The 15,203-nt window shown below is 42.3% G+C and overlaps 2 pseudogenes; both read right to left on the bottom strand.

Annotated features, from left to right (window-relative positions):
• The window catches only part of LOC110594588, a 664-nt pseudogene extending 363 nt beyond the window's left edge, over window positions 1-301 (bottom strand).
• A 7,744-nt stretch (window positions 302-8,045) lies between these two features.
• LOC103276754 overlaps window positions 8,046-15,203 on the bottom strand; it is a 33,897-nt pseudogene continuing 26,739 nt past the window's right edge.

Below are 15,203 nucleotides of genomic sequence, written 5' to 3'. Positions count from 1 at the left end.
GGGGATATCGGTGAGTGAGGGGGGTCCCCGCTGGACAGCCCGGGCCGACGCGGGAAGAAGTTCGGGGATTTGAGCGGGGAGAAATGCGCCGTCCGCGGGGGAGGCTGGCCGGGACCCTCGGCCGCTCCGGGAGGGGAGAAGGAAGCCCGGGCCCGGGGAGGCCCCCGGGGAGGCGCGGGGTGCAGTGGCCCCGAGGACGGTCTGTGCACGGGCGAGGGACAACGCCCCCGAAAAGTCACGGCAGATTACGGGGACGCCTCCGCGTACGGAAGTCTCGACTCCGAAGCAACTTTTGGGTCATTTCCTCCGCCTCCCACTAGGCTGGGGACTGCGGCGAGCCGGGGCGCAGGGGCGAGCCCGCCGGCGGAGCGCGGGGCGCGGGCCGGGGTTGGGAGAGCTGGGTGTGACCCACCTGAATCCTCTTGCTGGGCGGACCGACGGCTTCCGCAGGGCCGGGGCCGGGCAGGGCGACCCGGGGACGTGATTTGCGGCCGCTAGGGCGGGCTGGGACCCTTTTCCATCCGCAGAGCCCGCGGGGAAGTGATCCGAGGAGGAATGCGCCGGGCAGAGAGGACCGCAGGGCATCTCCGACTCGTCCTGAGGGGCCCTGGGGCTTGGGGAACAAGCCTGGGGTGCCTCATTTCGAGTTAGAGTTAAAAAATGCAGCAGTGGTAGGTAGAACAGTGGGCGAGCTGTTTAGAAAAGCAAACAAAAGGGGTGGGAGGAGGCGAGGAAGGGGAAAGGAATGGGAGGAGTAGGGAGAAAATCAGGTCCCTAGAGAGAACACTGTCTGGGAATGATGACATTCTGGGTCCCTCCAGAAGACTGTAATTAAATTACCATGCTGGTCTGTTGCGGCGACTCCAGCTCAGTCTCCTGGATGTCAAATCAGTTTTAAAACAACAGTTCCTGCTCACGTCCTAAAGCCCTGCTGTTCTTCCCTAGTAATTTTTAAAGTAACTTAATTTTAGGAGTTAGGTGTGGTTTTTCTTCCTTTCACATTTTAGGCACTAATCGTTTAAATCAAAAGGATTTGGTAACTTCCGGTTGTCCAGTGACAGATTGAATAGAGGGAATTACTCCATGGCTTAGTTTTGGCTTTCATTCATTTGTGAACAATTTATTAGGCATTCATCCATATGAAAGGAGCGAATATTATTAACTTTATAGGAGAGAAAACTGAAGCTCACAGATTGATCTGCCTATCTTCTTACGCTTTCAGACCCAGGCGTTCTGACTTGTAAGACCAGTGCAGGCTAATGCTCTCACTACCGGGTCACCGACCCGTGGCTGTCAGATAACGCATGATGCTACTATTTAGCGAGATTAAGTAGTAGCAAGTGATGATTACATAAACATAGAAGTCATAGCAAAGTTTAAAAAGTTATAATAAAGTTAGCATAGCTTCCTAGGAAAATATTCTTATCTGTTAATGGTGAGGTGTCACTGTTTATATTGAGTAGTGCATTTCAAATAAATGAGGGTAAAAGCCTAAATGGAAACTGAAGCAAGCATGAGGCCCTGATCTTTGTTTGTTCCGTGGTGCCATCAAAGGACCTCAGTTTAAAAATAAAACTAATTTGGTCTAGTCTGTTTACCTGATGAGGCATCATATGAATTCAACCTAAGAGTGTAGCAATAGGCTCTTTTTACTTTTAATGACATATGTAATTCACGCAAGTACTGTCAAGTCAAACAGTGTAGATATGCTTAAGAAAAAGTTAATTATCTCTACCCCTCCCCAACCTACCCTTCAGAAACTTTTTTTTTTTGAGTTGGGGTCTCACTCTGAGTGCAGTGGTATGATCGCCACAATCATGGCTCATGGCAGCCTTGACCTCCTGGGCTCAGGTGATCCTTTCACCTCAGCATCTCAAGTAGCTGGGACTACAGGTGCCCACCACTATGCCTGGCTAAGTTTTTGATTTTTTTTTTGTAGAGACTAGAGGTTTCACCATACTGTTCAGGCTGGTCTCCGACTTCTGGTCTCCAGCAATCCTCCTGTCTTTACTTCCCAAAGTGCTGGGATTACAGGCATGAGCCACCGCGCCTGGCCTAGAAACTACTAATATTAATACTTTAGTGATTATAGGGGTCAGCACAACATGTTTTATGTCAAACTTTCTTCAAGGTTACCAGATGTAGGCTGATAGTGGTGCATAGCCTTTTACAAAATAATTATAATTTTCAATTTTGGGAGAGGAGACTGGTGAAACCTTAACCTCTACCTATGGTTTTCTATTGCAGGACTATAGTAAAGCTCTGACTTATATATTTCTCCTAGTATTGGATTGTCACTACCAATAGTTGTATAATAGTTCAAAACCCATTCGGTTACTGAAGAGTTCTGTGAAATCCCTCTATAATCATTAACTTTATAATTAAGAGCAGGAGCATCATTTTGACACAAATTCCTGTGTATATCGTCTGAGATTATGATGGCCTAATTTGCAAGAGACAAAAAGAAAAACTTTTCTAATTAGATGTGGTCTCAGAAGACGTCATAGAGAGTTTTACAAATACATATGGAAGTGTGCTGTTCAGTACTTTTGAGTGTCAGGGTTGCCTCCTAGTTTAGAATGAACTGATGTGGATAATTAAGGATTGGAAACCTCACTGTGGGCGTCTTTTCCCTGTTTGCTTAAGTCATGGCCGCCAGAAATTATGCCCAAAGGTTTGCTCATGAGGCAACCTGTTGGTATGAGAGCATTTTTGTAAAAGGCCACTTATTTTCAAAAGCTGCTCCAACAACCAACCACAGAAGTTACATCCAGGCAGTAGTGGTGGGAAGTTTGTGGTTTGCAGCTCTTGATGCAGTGGTTGTGTGCACCCCTGCCTCGTGTGCAGAAGAGTGTCCTTGGCTGCTTTGTCTCCAGTCCTTGCCCCTATTCATCAGTTAATTAAATTCCTCTCTTCCTGTTGACATAGAAAGTGATAGGAAAATCTTTTTATAGTCAGAATGTAGAAATTAGATTAGTATGCTGTTTTGTTTCTTGCATTCTATTCTTTTTGTTTGTTTGTTTGTTTGTTTGGTTTGGTTTTTTTTTGAGTTGGAGTGTCACTCTGTCGCCCAGACTGGAGTGCAGTGGCCGCTCCCGGCCACCGCAGCCTCGACCTGCTGGGCTCCGGCGATCCTTCCGCCTCAGCCTTCAGAGTAGCCAGAATTACAGGCATGCGCTACCACGCCCGGCTGATTTTTTGATTTATTGTAGAGATGAGGTTTCCCTGGCCAGGCAGGTCTCAAACCCGCAAGCTCAGGCAATCCACTCACCTCAGCCTCCCAAAGGCGCGGATTACAGGCTGAGCCACCGAGTCCGGCTGCATTCTATTCTTTATGGTTTAACTTTTCTGAGGTAGGAAAAGTGGTTCCAAAGGAGAAGGCAGCTGCCAGGAACTGCTCAGATTGCTCAGATGGTTGGCTAGTTGCTTTTAGTTCCTAGTCTGCTTATGGTAGAAATTACCTTACCCTCTGATCTCTATCACTAATGGTCCTGCCATTGGGGGGTGAGCAGAGGCCTTGATCTATGACCTCCAAGAGACAGTGGGCCAATTGATCATTTCAAGTGTCTTTATTGGCTCTCTTTTCACTGTCACATTTTTTTGGATAGTCTTATCTTTTCATATCACCTCAATTACCTCACTGCCTACCTCATGTTTAATCACCAAGGAATCTAGCCTAGCTCCAGTAATTGCTTCATTAGCATTGATTAAGCAATCCTTCTGTGCTAGGTGCTAAACTAGGTGCTGGGAGACTAAAAATGAGATAGACATTATGGTTCCTTAGAACCAGATTGTTATATTGTGAAATATATACAATATTTGGTTTTTGTACTTTATCCTGACAGACAATTCCTGAAACCATTGGGATTTTCAAACTGATAAATGTCTTTTTGTATGCTAATGAGTGGTTGGGATGGGGGATAGTCACTGGAAAGACCAAGACCCAAACTCAGGGAGGTGAGAACGGCTGAAGGTTCATCATCAGTGGCCAATGATTTAATGTCATGCCTATGTAATGAAACCTCCATAAAACTCCAAACGTTCTGTGAGCCCTTCTGGCAAATTAATGGAACCCAAAGAGAGAGTCATGAGAACCCTGATTTATAGTTGATCAGTCAGAATCACGGGTGAAACATCCTGGAACTTGTGGTTGGTGTCTGAAGTTGGTGGCAGTCTTGTAGGACTGAGTCCTCAACCTGTGGGATCTGAGGCTATTTCCAGCAGATGATATCAAAATTGACTTGATTTAGAGAACACTTAGCTAGCGTCCATTGCTGACAGACTACTTGTTGTCTGGGGGAAAGTTCCTATACATCTGGTCACAGGGTATTGTGTTGATTGTGTTGTGAGACTATTATTATTATTATAGCAGGAGACTATCTGTTGAGTTTGTTGCCTTAAGAGCTTCTAATGAGGTGTGTACAAAACTGGGAGGAGGATGGGCACGAGCTTCACAGGAGAGATTGTTGGGCTCACAATGATTGTGGGAATAGAGAGGATTGGGTCTGAGAGCTTTATGGAAGACGCAGCATCTATAAGTCTGCCAGACTGATTGTTTCCAGCAAGCAGAAGGGGAGCCCAGGGTGACTCTCTAAAATGATGGCAGGAAGGGAGAATTTTCTTTTCTTTTAGTTATAGTCTCACTCTGTTGCCCAAGCTGGAGTGTAGTAGCATGATCACAGCTCACCTTGGCCTCGACCTAGTGAGCTCAGGTGATCCTTCCGCCTCAGCCTCCAGGGTAGCTGGGACTACAGACATGTGCCAACATGCCTGGCTTTCTTTCTTTCTTTCTTTCTTTCTTTCTTTTTTGAGTTGGAGCCTCACTCTGTCGCCTGACTAGAATGCAGTGGCACACTCACAGCCACCCCAGTGGCCTGCTGGGCTCTGGCAATCCTTCTACCTCAGCCTTTGAAGTAGCCGGAACTACAGGTGTGTGCTACCACACCTGGCTAATTTATTTATTATTTATTGTAGAGATGAAGTCTTGTCAAGTTGCCCAGGCTGGTCTCAAACTCGTGGGCTCAGGCACTCCATTTGCCTGGGCCTCCCAAAGTGCTGGGATTACAGGCTGAGCCATCGAGCCTGTCCTGTTTTTATGTTTTCTAGAGGCGAGTTCTTGCTGTATTGCCTTCATGGGCCTCAATCTCTTGGCCTCAAGCAATCCTCTCCCTTGGCTTTCCCCAGTGCTGGGATTATAGGAATGAGCCACTGCACCTGGCCTGCGAATTTTCTATTGTTCCAGCAAGTCTTACAGTTTTCTCCTCTGCATTGGCTCAGACCATTCCCCTTCTTGGCAATTTCAGCCTTCCCTCCTCATTTTCTCAGCGTCTCCCTGTGATATTTTCATACCTCGGTTTCTGTCTACAGTTCTTGGTTCATAACTCCCATACCCTTGTTATAATGTTGGGCTGCTTTAGGCCTCAACTAGCAGAATCTGTTTCTGATCTTCTCCTGGCTTCCTTTTACCTGATTCTTTTTCTTTCCAAGGTAGGCCTTAGAAACTAGAAGTATATGCTAATTTATTTTCCCCCATCTTTCTGTGTAGGAGCTGGCCATAAAGAAATTCTCTGTTCTACTTTGTGTGGTTAGGGCCATAAGACCCTTGGTTCAGAAGGGGCCCTGCCCCATACCCTGGAGGAAGGAATGCTGCACAGAGAGGCCAGAGGACAAGCTTTCCTGACAAGCTCTGCTGGGCTTCCCCTCTCATTCTGTTAGTAGAAAATTATACTATTTTTGTCCAATCACATTTAGACATCGTTTGATCATGCCTATCCAATGAAGTCTCCATAAAAAGCCCAAGAGGACAAGGTTCAGAGAGCTTCCAGATAGCTGAGCAGTGAAGATTCCTGGAGGGTGGCGTACCTGGGGAGGGTGTGGATGCCCCGAGTCCTTTCCCACATCTGGCTCTATGCATCTCTTCATCTTTATCCTTGGAATTATCCTGTATAATAAACCTGTAAACGGAATTGTATCTTTGAGGGGTTGGAGTCTCACTCTGTTGCCCAGGCTGCCCACTGCAGCCTCAACCTGCTGGGCTCCGGTGATCCTTCCTCCTTAGCCTTTCAAGCAGCTGGAACTACAGGTGTGCACTATCATGCCTGGCTAATTTTTTGATTTATTGTAGAGATGAGGTCTCACCAAGTTGCCCAGGCAGGTCTTGAGCCCCTGAGCTCAGGCAGTCCTCTCACTTTGGCCTCCCAAAGTGAGGGGTTTGAGCCACCATGCCCAGCCTCCCTGAGTTCTATGATCTGCTCTGGCAATTTAATGAAATCAAAGGAAGGGGTGGTGGGAACCCCAGTTTATAGCGGGTCAGTCAGAACACAAACAACCTGGTGAAATCAGGTAAAATAATCTGGGGCTTGTGATTGGCATCAGAAGTAGGGGGCAGTCATGTGGGACTGAGCCCTTAATTTGTGAGATCTGATGCTATTTCCATGTTCACGGTGTTAGAATTAGAGAACACCTAGCTGGTGGCCACTGCAGAATAGATTGCGTGCTTGTTGGTGGAGAGAAATCCCTACACATTTGGTCGCAGAAGTCTTCTGTGTTGATTGTTGTTGAGTGAGAGAATAGAAACACACTTTTGAGTGTGTTTTTTCTACTCACAGACTCTTTCCAAGACTCTTTCCAAGCCTGTCACACACCCAGAAAGTTATTACTGATCCTCTTAGCTCAAAGTGCTCACCAAGGAATTTTCACACTTCTTATTTTTCTGTTCTACGCAATTACTGTTAATCCTATATTTTGTCTTTGTTGTTCGTTATCTTTGTTTATTATTCCCTCAACTAGAGTGATTTTTTTTTTTTTTTTTTTTTTGGTGACTGGTCTAAGTCATTTGGATCTCCTAGAGATTGTTCAAAATATCCTAAATGTTGTAGACATTCCCTTGTTATAACTGTAAAAAAGTTGTCTCCTTTCCTCACCCTCCTTTAAAATACAAGCTCACTGAAGGCAGGTTCCTTGTGTGCCTTGTGTGCCTTGTGTTTTAAGCTGTGTCCCTCTTGGTGCTTTGGTAGGAGCCATCCAAGTAATTATTGAAAGAATGAATGATGTACTCTTTTAAAATATAAATAACATAATGCTTAGTGGTTTTATGGCCCTGGTAGAATTCTCTTCTCTGATACTTGGAGATACTATCAGTTATCTGTTCTAAAATATATATTCTACCATGCACTCTGCTAGGTTCCCAGGTCCCTGACCTCTATCTAGTACCTCACTATCTAGAAAGGAGACCGATAAGTGAATCGACAATTGCAGTAAGATGTGATTAATGCTTCAATCAAGATGTGTACCAGGCTCAGGGGTGGTATCAAGGACAAAGCATGTGACCCTGCTTTGGTGAATCCAGGACAGCTTTACAGGGGCAGCACCTGAGCCAGCCCTGGAGGGATGAAGAGACAGGTGAGGAAATGGGGGTAGGACAACAGAGCATCCTGAGTGTTCCTAAAGGCATGATGATTTCTAAAAAAACATGATACTACTCTCACCTTATTCACTGTGGCAAGGGGGATCATGTGTAGTATACATATCACACACACACAACCAAGGGGATGACAGCTAAAACAAAACAAAGCTAACTATCCTGAAAATCTCTCTTTCATGGTGGTGTTGAAGAAATTCTCAATAAGACTTATTAATAGCAATATTAAATCAATTACAGTCGAAATTAAATGAAACCAATCTACTTAATAAATACATTCTTAACCCTATTAATTGTTCTTAGCATATCCAGCAGATCTATTTTAAAAATCAACAATAATCTCTTTGTAGGTTAACTGTAAAAAATATACCTGTTTTGAGTCAAGCTCCAGTAATACTTTAAAGTACAAATATAAATTAAACAAGATTCAAAAGACTTTATAACACACACAGCAAAATATATAGAACAAAGATGACTTTAAAAGAATTACTCAACTTACTTTGTAGGATTTTTTTTTTTTTTTGTATAAAATACTTTAAAACAGTATATGTTTTCTGGATCATGTGTGAAAGTTTATATCCACATGTCTTTTCTGTCAAATCCTTGCTGCTTTATTATCAAAATCTTAATTTTCATTCCTGACTGGATTTTCTTCCATGGCAATTTTCTTTATTGTTGTTGCCCCACTAAAGTACTTCTCACGGATAGGAATTATATGGCAGAAAATGATCACTTAGCAGGTGTGAATACTGGTCCTGGTTCTCAAGTTTCTTCACCTTTTCCATTGTGAGCAAGCGCCTTGATGTGTGATGGGAAAGCTTCTACTCATGGTTTATAAGTTTCGGGCATGGGTGCCAGGGTACCATCTCTTCAGTGTATTCTGATGCCTACATTGGTAACCAGTAGACTAGTCTTCCACCTAGTAGGGTCTTAGCTGCAAAGTTTAACAGGTCAAAAAGCATATCACTCAGATGATAACTCAAGGAAACAGGAATGTGGCTTTCTGGACATTTTTCTGCCCCCTTTGGTATCTCCTTCTATGAACCTGTTCCTCTTGTAGATTCTCTGATACCATATGGAAGATCAGTGATGATTGCATCAAAATATGTTCCCTTCTTCCTGGAAGATTTAGATGTATCTGAAACCGGAACATAAAGATGATACTTCTCTAAACCATATTGATGAAGATTTGCCCTCAGGTTTTCATCTAGTCTCTCCATTTCTGGTTTTTCCTGTTAGACTTTACCAATCCCAAGCCATGAACTGTGTTGTGTCTGCCCCATGTACCTATGCACCAACGTGAGCAGTGCTATCAAGAGGCTACCTGTTCTAACAAATGGATCAAAGACAATATCATTTTCTTTCACTTTTCCATAGTTAGCCATGATGAATGATAAACCAGCATGCATGCTTGTATTTCCAATGAAGTATCTCTTTTTGACATTGTATGACTCAATAAGTTCTCTCTGTTCATCTGTGATCCATCTATAGTATTATGTGGATTCTCTGGGATGCAGTTTGTTTCCAACCATAGTCCTCTAAAATAGAGAGTATATACTTTTTCTTCATATGGCAGAAATTCAAGTACATCTATTCATTTGACTTTTCTTCTTGTGTCAATTATTTTTTTAAATGTGTGAAACTTTATGCATAGGATCTGGATGTAGAAATAGAACTTGGCACTCACTGCCTGTTTCATTAAACTTCTTGCCATATCTTCAGAGAGCGTGCTAAGAATTCAAAATGGTGACTTCCTTTAAGTTTCCTGACTGCTAGGGAACTGACCTTCAAAAGATGAAAATGGGTTGGGCATGGTGGTGCAAGCCTGTAATCCCAGCACTTTGGGAGGCCAAGGCGAGAGAATTGCCTGAGCTTAGGAATTCGAGACCAGCCTGGGCAACTTGGTGAGACCTCATCTCTATGAAAAAAAAAAAAAAAGCCGGGTGTGGTAGCAGCACCTATATGAAAGGCTGAGGCAGAAGGATCCCCTGAGCTCAGCAGATCAAGGCTGCAGTGGCGGTGAACATACCACTGCACTCCAACCTGGGCAACAGAGTGAGACTGCGACTAAAAAAAAAAAAAAAAAAAAGTGAAAACAAAGACTTTGATTTCTGAAAATGAGTTAACCAAATACTACATCAACCCTATTTTACAGTTTTATGCTTTTACATATCTGCTCAGCTGTTAACCTAAACCATAAGCTCCTCGAAGACAGAGGCTGTTTCTATCATTGTTACATCCCCAGCATCTGCACATTCAATTCCAGGTACACTGAAAATGTTTCTTGACTGGATAAATCACTTTTCCCAACTTCATCATCATCTAATCCCCACCAAGCTTGACTTGCATATTTCTGTCAGATATCTATCCTCTGCTAACAAGGAATACGTGAAAGTCTAAAATCTCTTAGCAAGTCAATTTTGCCCCTTTTCAGAAGCCTTTTGTTATTTTCAGCTTCAAATTCTCAGGCATGGTTTATCTTTCATCTTCTGACTCCCAAGTCAAATAATTGCTTTCTAGAATTGTCCCCAGTTTCTTCTTGTAATACTTGTTGTTCTGGATCTGAGACAAACACAGCTCTAAAAGAGTGTTATGCATACATCCCTTTCTGTTTTCCCAAGGGGTTGCAGCGGTCACATTGTGGTTGCTCTATATTATTTTTTTTCCTTTTAGAAACCTAGAAATTTAGACCAAAACTCCTATGATGATTTCTGTCAGATATAAGATTTTACTTCTGATATCCTTGTGGAGAGAGATAAATTATTAAGAATCCCACAATCTAGCCCTAAGTTGAAGAATGGTATTGAACCCTCAGTGATATTTGTAATTATATTTTATTAGAAATGTTCACTTTAGCTAATACTTTAGGTTTTCTTCTGTTATACTTAGTTTGTATCCAAAGCTCTGATCTTGAAGGGAGAAACTTTATCTTATTCATCTTTGTATCCCATAGCCCAAATATCATATTATGATAGTGTGATACTACTTTTCATATAGTAGAAGTTAAAAAAAAAAAATTGTTACAGACCTTTTTAAAATTTTAGTGGAAACTGCATTCTGTGTGATTTAAGCTGCCTGATCTACTTTTTGTAAAATACACTCAAGGCGGGGTCTGTGCAAAAATGGCTAGTTTTAGAATAGAAAACATTTCCAATTACCTTCAACCAAGGAACTGTACTACTTGACTGATTGGTGAATCGTATGTAAATATAGAGATTGTAGAATTTAACACAATCAAATGATTGTCTTATGTAATTATCTTTTTTTTTTGGCTTATCCTTTAGTTTTTTTCACTACTGCAACTCAAATTAATTAGCATCTGTCCTAAGAAGCTTTGAAGAATACTGGATGAATATGTCAACAATAGAATATTTTGGACTCAGACCAAGAAACAATTCAGATACTATTCAGCCAAAACGGTATCAGATGGAACTTTTGCATAGAAGACAAGTTGAAGGGTTAATAGGCAACTTTCTCTGCCTTGGTTTTTATTACTGCCCTGGCTACATGACTGAATACTAATTGAAAGATCTTGCTGCAGTAAGTTATTCAGCAGCCAAAAATACAAATGAAAGAAAATATATTCTTTTGTGAAGTCCAGATGTTGCTTTTATATTTAATGCTTTCATTTTAGGACGTTGAAATTCTACTATTTCCCACATTATTTTGAAATATAAATACTTGAAATTGGGGGAAAAAAGGATATTGGCCTTTAAAATTCTCTTTTCTATAATATTTATTTTAACTTTGGCAGAACTTTAGCCTTAGGTCAAAGTCATGCAAATAGATGTTCTTTTACAAAGTACAATTATGCAAATTACAGGCTTGTTTATAAAGCTTGTTTTATGTAAACTAAGATTGTGTTTATGTAATTGAATTTTTCATGATTTCTCCAGACACTCTATCTAGATGATTGAAAAGTAATTTTTGGCTTTGCACAAACAAAATGATGGCTAAATTTTTCTGTGGCATCACATAGACACAAACATATGCATGTTTCTTTTTGTTTTCTGATTTGTACTGTTTTTAAGAAATTATTTCCCCCTACATTCTAAACAAAGATAATACCTTCTTGCATATAAACATCAGACCCTTAACATTATTTTAAAAGTTTTTTTATAACTTATATTATGATTTGAGACAACTGTATTCATTATGTTATTTTATTTCCTTCTACTGTTAGTTACTAAAAAAGCCCTGAATACCTAAGTTGCATAAACTACAAGATACTATTTCTTAAATTAAAAAAAATTTTTATTATTTTGTAAGTGATGCAAATAGTAAAGTAAACTTACTGATCTTAGATGCTGCTTAGGAAGAAAGAAACGTAGATTTGTTTTTTGAGTTGGAGTCTCACTCCTTTGCCAAGGCTGTAGTACAGTGGCACACACGATCACGAGCACCCCAGTGTCAACCTGCTGGGCTCTGGCGATCCTTCCACCACAACCTTTCGAGTATTCAGAACTACCGACCCACGCTACCCCGTCCGGCTATTTTTAATTTTTATTGTAGAGCCGAGGTCTCCAAGTTGCCTGGGCTGCTCTTGAACCCACGGGCTCAGGCAATCCACTCGCCTCGGCCTCCCAAAATGCTGAGATTACAAGCTGAGCCATGGAGCCCAATCAAGAAGTAGATTTTAAAGAGAGCTTTTTGGTTTCTTTGGGGGAAAAGTAGTCCTTAAAAAGGACAGAAAAATAACTTCAAAGAAAAAAAACTTATAAAGGTAATTGGCTGCTGCTGTTGATGTAGAGTGGTAAGGAGGGGAGAGGAAAGTCCTCCAGTCAGATGACCTGTCTGTGGTCATCTAGCACCTCGGGCTGTGTTTTTTTTTTTTTTTTTGAGTTGGAGTCTCACTCTGTCTCCCAGACTGGAGGCAGTGGGTGCTCCCGGTCACCGCAGCCTCGGCCTGCTAGGCTCCGGCGATCCTTCCAAGTAGCCGGAATTACAGGCATGCGCTACCATGCCTGGCTGATTTTTTTTTTTTTTTGGTTAATTGTGGAGATGAGGTCTCCCTGCCCAGGCGGGCTCAGGCAGTCCACTCACTTCAGCCTCCAAAAGGCGCGGGATTACAGGCTGATCCACCAAGCCCAGCTGTGTTCTGTAGAATCTGTTTCTTAGCCTCTCTGAGCCTGTTTCTTTAGTCCTGTGTCATTGTTCGGAGGATGCAAGGTGGTTTGTACAGTCCTGGGCAGGGATCCTTTTCACTTAGACATTTAGGAGTGCAGTTATAATTTTACCCTCATAACATACTTTATTTTGACAAGCAGCCCTAGGAACTGCAACTCTTAACCTCAGATCACTAAGTCCTTTCCCCTCAAACATTGCTTTCTGTTTTATGTTGTCTTTATCATGTTATGCATGCAGGAACTGCTCAATGAGTGTTAAGGATAATCATGACAGTGGCTGTGCTGCAGACACATAAAGGAATTGAAGAATAGCATGTGGTTTCTGCAAAGAGATAATTGTTGTTTGTGTTTTCCCCTACACTGTACTCTCACACATATCTGGATAGACTGACAGTGTTCTCCAAATTCCAGGAAACCTATTTCAAGGGGGATCTCTTTTAGGGACTCTTAGCAAAAGATCCTAGGGGCTGCCACATAGTGTGAATGTAGGGATTGTAGTTCTATCCGTGGTCCCTGTGGTCTCTCCCATCTTCCCAATTGCTGTTAGGCAGTTCTAACTGCCCCTTGTCATCAGATAATTGTGTGCACAATAAGTGAGGAAGGAGACATTTAAGTAAGGCATGAATAGCTTTCATTACAAAATGAGCCTTTAGAATATCACAGAACAGTCTGTAATCCCAGCACTTTGGGAGGCCAAGGTGAATGGACTGCCTGAGCCTGCGGGTTTAAGACCAGGCAACTTGGTGAGACCTCATCTCTACAATAAATAAAAAATTAGCCAGGCATGGTAGCGTGCACCTATTTCCTGCTACTTGGAAGGCTGTGGCAGAGGCATCGTCAGAGTCCAGCAGGTTGACGCTGGGGTGGCCATGAGTATGCCACTGCACTCTAGCTTGGGCGACGGAGTGAGACTCCAATTCAAAAAAAAAAAAAAATCACAGAACAGAGGCAAAGAAGATGAATGGTGAGATTATTCTCAGTGGTCAGTGTTCTATATGATTTTGTTGTTAGTACTAGAAATGTGGAAACATGGAAGAATCTTTCAGAGAGTTCCCTGTTGAGTGGGGGTAGGGCAGTCAGGAAACACCTGGGGGGAGAGATCTTGACCTGATGTTTAAAACCAGTTTGACCTCTTCATCCTTCCCACTCTCCACTTTCCCAGTTTTTGACCACCCCACATATACAGGCAGCGTTGTCAGTTTCAGCCCCTCATTTCTCTAAGTGTCTTCTTAGATTGGAGATTGTGGCCCTGCGAGGGAGCACCTTCACAGCCATCCCATCATCCTTCCTCACTCTCAGTGCTATGGCTGTGCCTTGGGAATCTATGTGCACCTGGATGTGGAGGGGAAAAGAAGAGACCAGGTCATGTGCTGGAGGAAAACCACTCTCCTGTCTCCCCAAACCTGGCTATGTGTAGGTAGCAGAGATCTAGTGAAAGTGATGTTTTCTCAAGGTCTGGATTTGCAGGTGAAAACCTGAATTAGATTACAGGTACTTATTCTGGAGGTTAGAAGAAAAGGCTGACTCTTCCCCGTGGTGAAAGATTATTTCTGCCATCTGTTATAGTGTCTCCTAAGTCTGACCAAGGGTGTGGACTGGCATTCTTTTGTACTGGCAAGCTATGGTGAGAAGAAATGGGCCACCGGCTGGCCTGCGGTCCTTTTAATGATCCCATGTCAACTCTTTTCAATCAGACAACTTAGCCTGGTTCTGCACAGAGATAGAGACCCGCCACTACCTAAGCTTTAGTCTTAGACAGATGTGAGTTCAAATTCTGGCCCAAACGTTCATAAACAATGTGACTTTAAATGATAAGCACAACTTTCCCTTTCTCTGTAAATTGGAACTGATACTGACCCTACTTCGTTTGAAGAATGGTTGTATCAAATGAAAGATGTCATTTAAAAAATCTTACTTTGTAGGATTGTGCTAATGGATACACTTTGAATATATAATTTTAGTAAGAAAGGTAAGTTTCATAGTGGAATATTAGATAACATTTTGATAGCCTTTATACTAAATAAAATGTAAGAAATAATAGCGTTTCTTAATTTGGCAAATTTAAAATTAAAATTAAAATTTTAAAGTGTCTTAGGTGTGGTGGCTTATACCTGTAATCCCAGTACTTTGGGAGGCAAAGGCGAGAGGATTGCTTGAGTCCAGAGTTTTGAGACCAGCTTGGGCAACTTGGTAAGACCTCATCTCTACAATAAATCCAAAAATTAGCCTGGCATGGTGGTGCACGCCTGTAGTTGCACCTCCTCGGAAGGCTGAGGTGGAAGGATCGAGGCTGCGGTGTCTATGAGTGTGCCCCTGCACTCCAGCCTGGGCAACAGAGTAAGACTCCAATTAAAAAAAAAACAAACCACAAAGTGCCTTGTATTAAGGTCTATAGTAATATTCTTGATATTGATTATGTGAAGAATTTTTAGTAATGGCATATTCGTAGTTTTTGCTATTTTGATGGTTGATAATTTTAAAAGGAATTTTAAAAAAATGTTTAATTTATCCACATAGCTAAAGTTTCTGTTCACTGAATATTGTTGAAAAGTTTGACTCAGCCTGTAATCCCGCGCCTTTGGAAGGCTGAGGTGAGTGGATTGCCCGAGCCCACGGGTTCGAGACCCGCCTGGGCAACTTGGCGAGACCTCATCTCT

This window comes from Carlito syrichta, unplaced genomic scaffold, assembly GCF_000164805.1.
Source record: "Carlito syrichta isolate Samal-C Ts95f unplaced genomic scaffold, Tarsius_syrichta-2.0.1 Scaffold316362, whole genome shotgun sequence".
NCBI lineage: Eukaryota > Metazoa > Chordata > Mammalia > Primates > Tarsiidae > Carlito > Carlito syrichta.
This window is presented reverse-complemented; position numbering and strand designations above follow the sequence as displayed.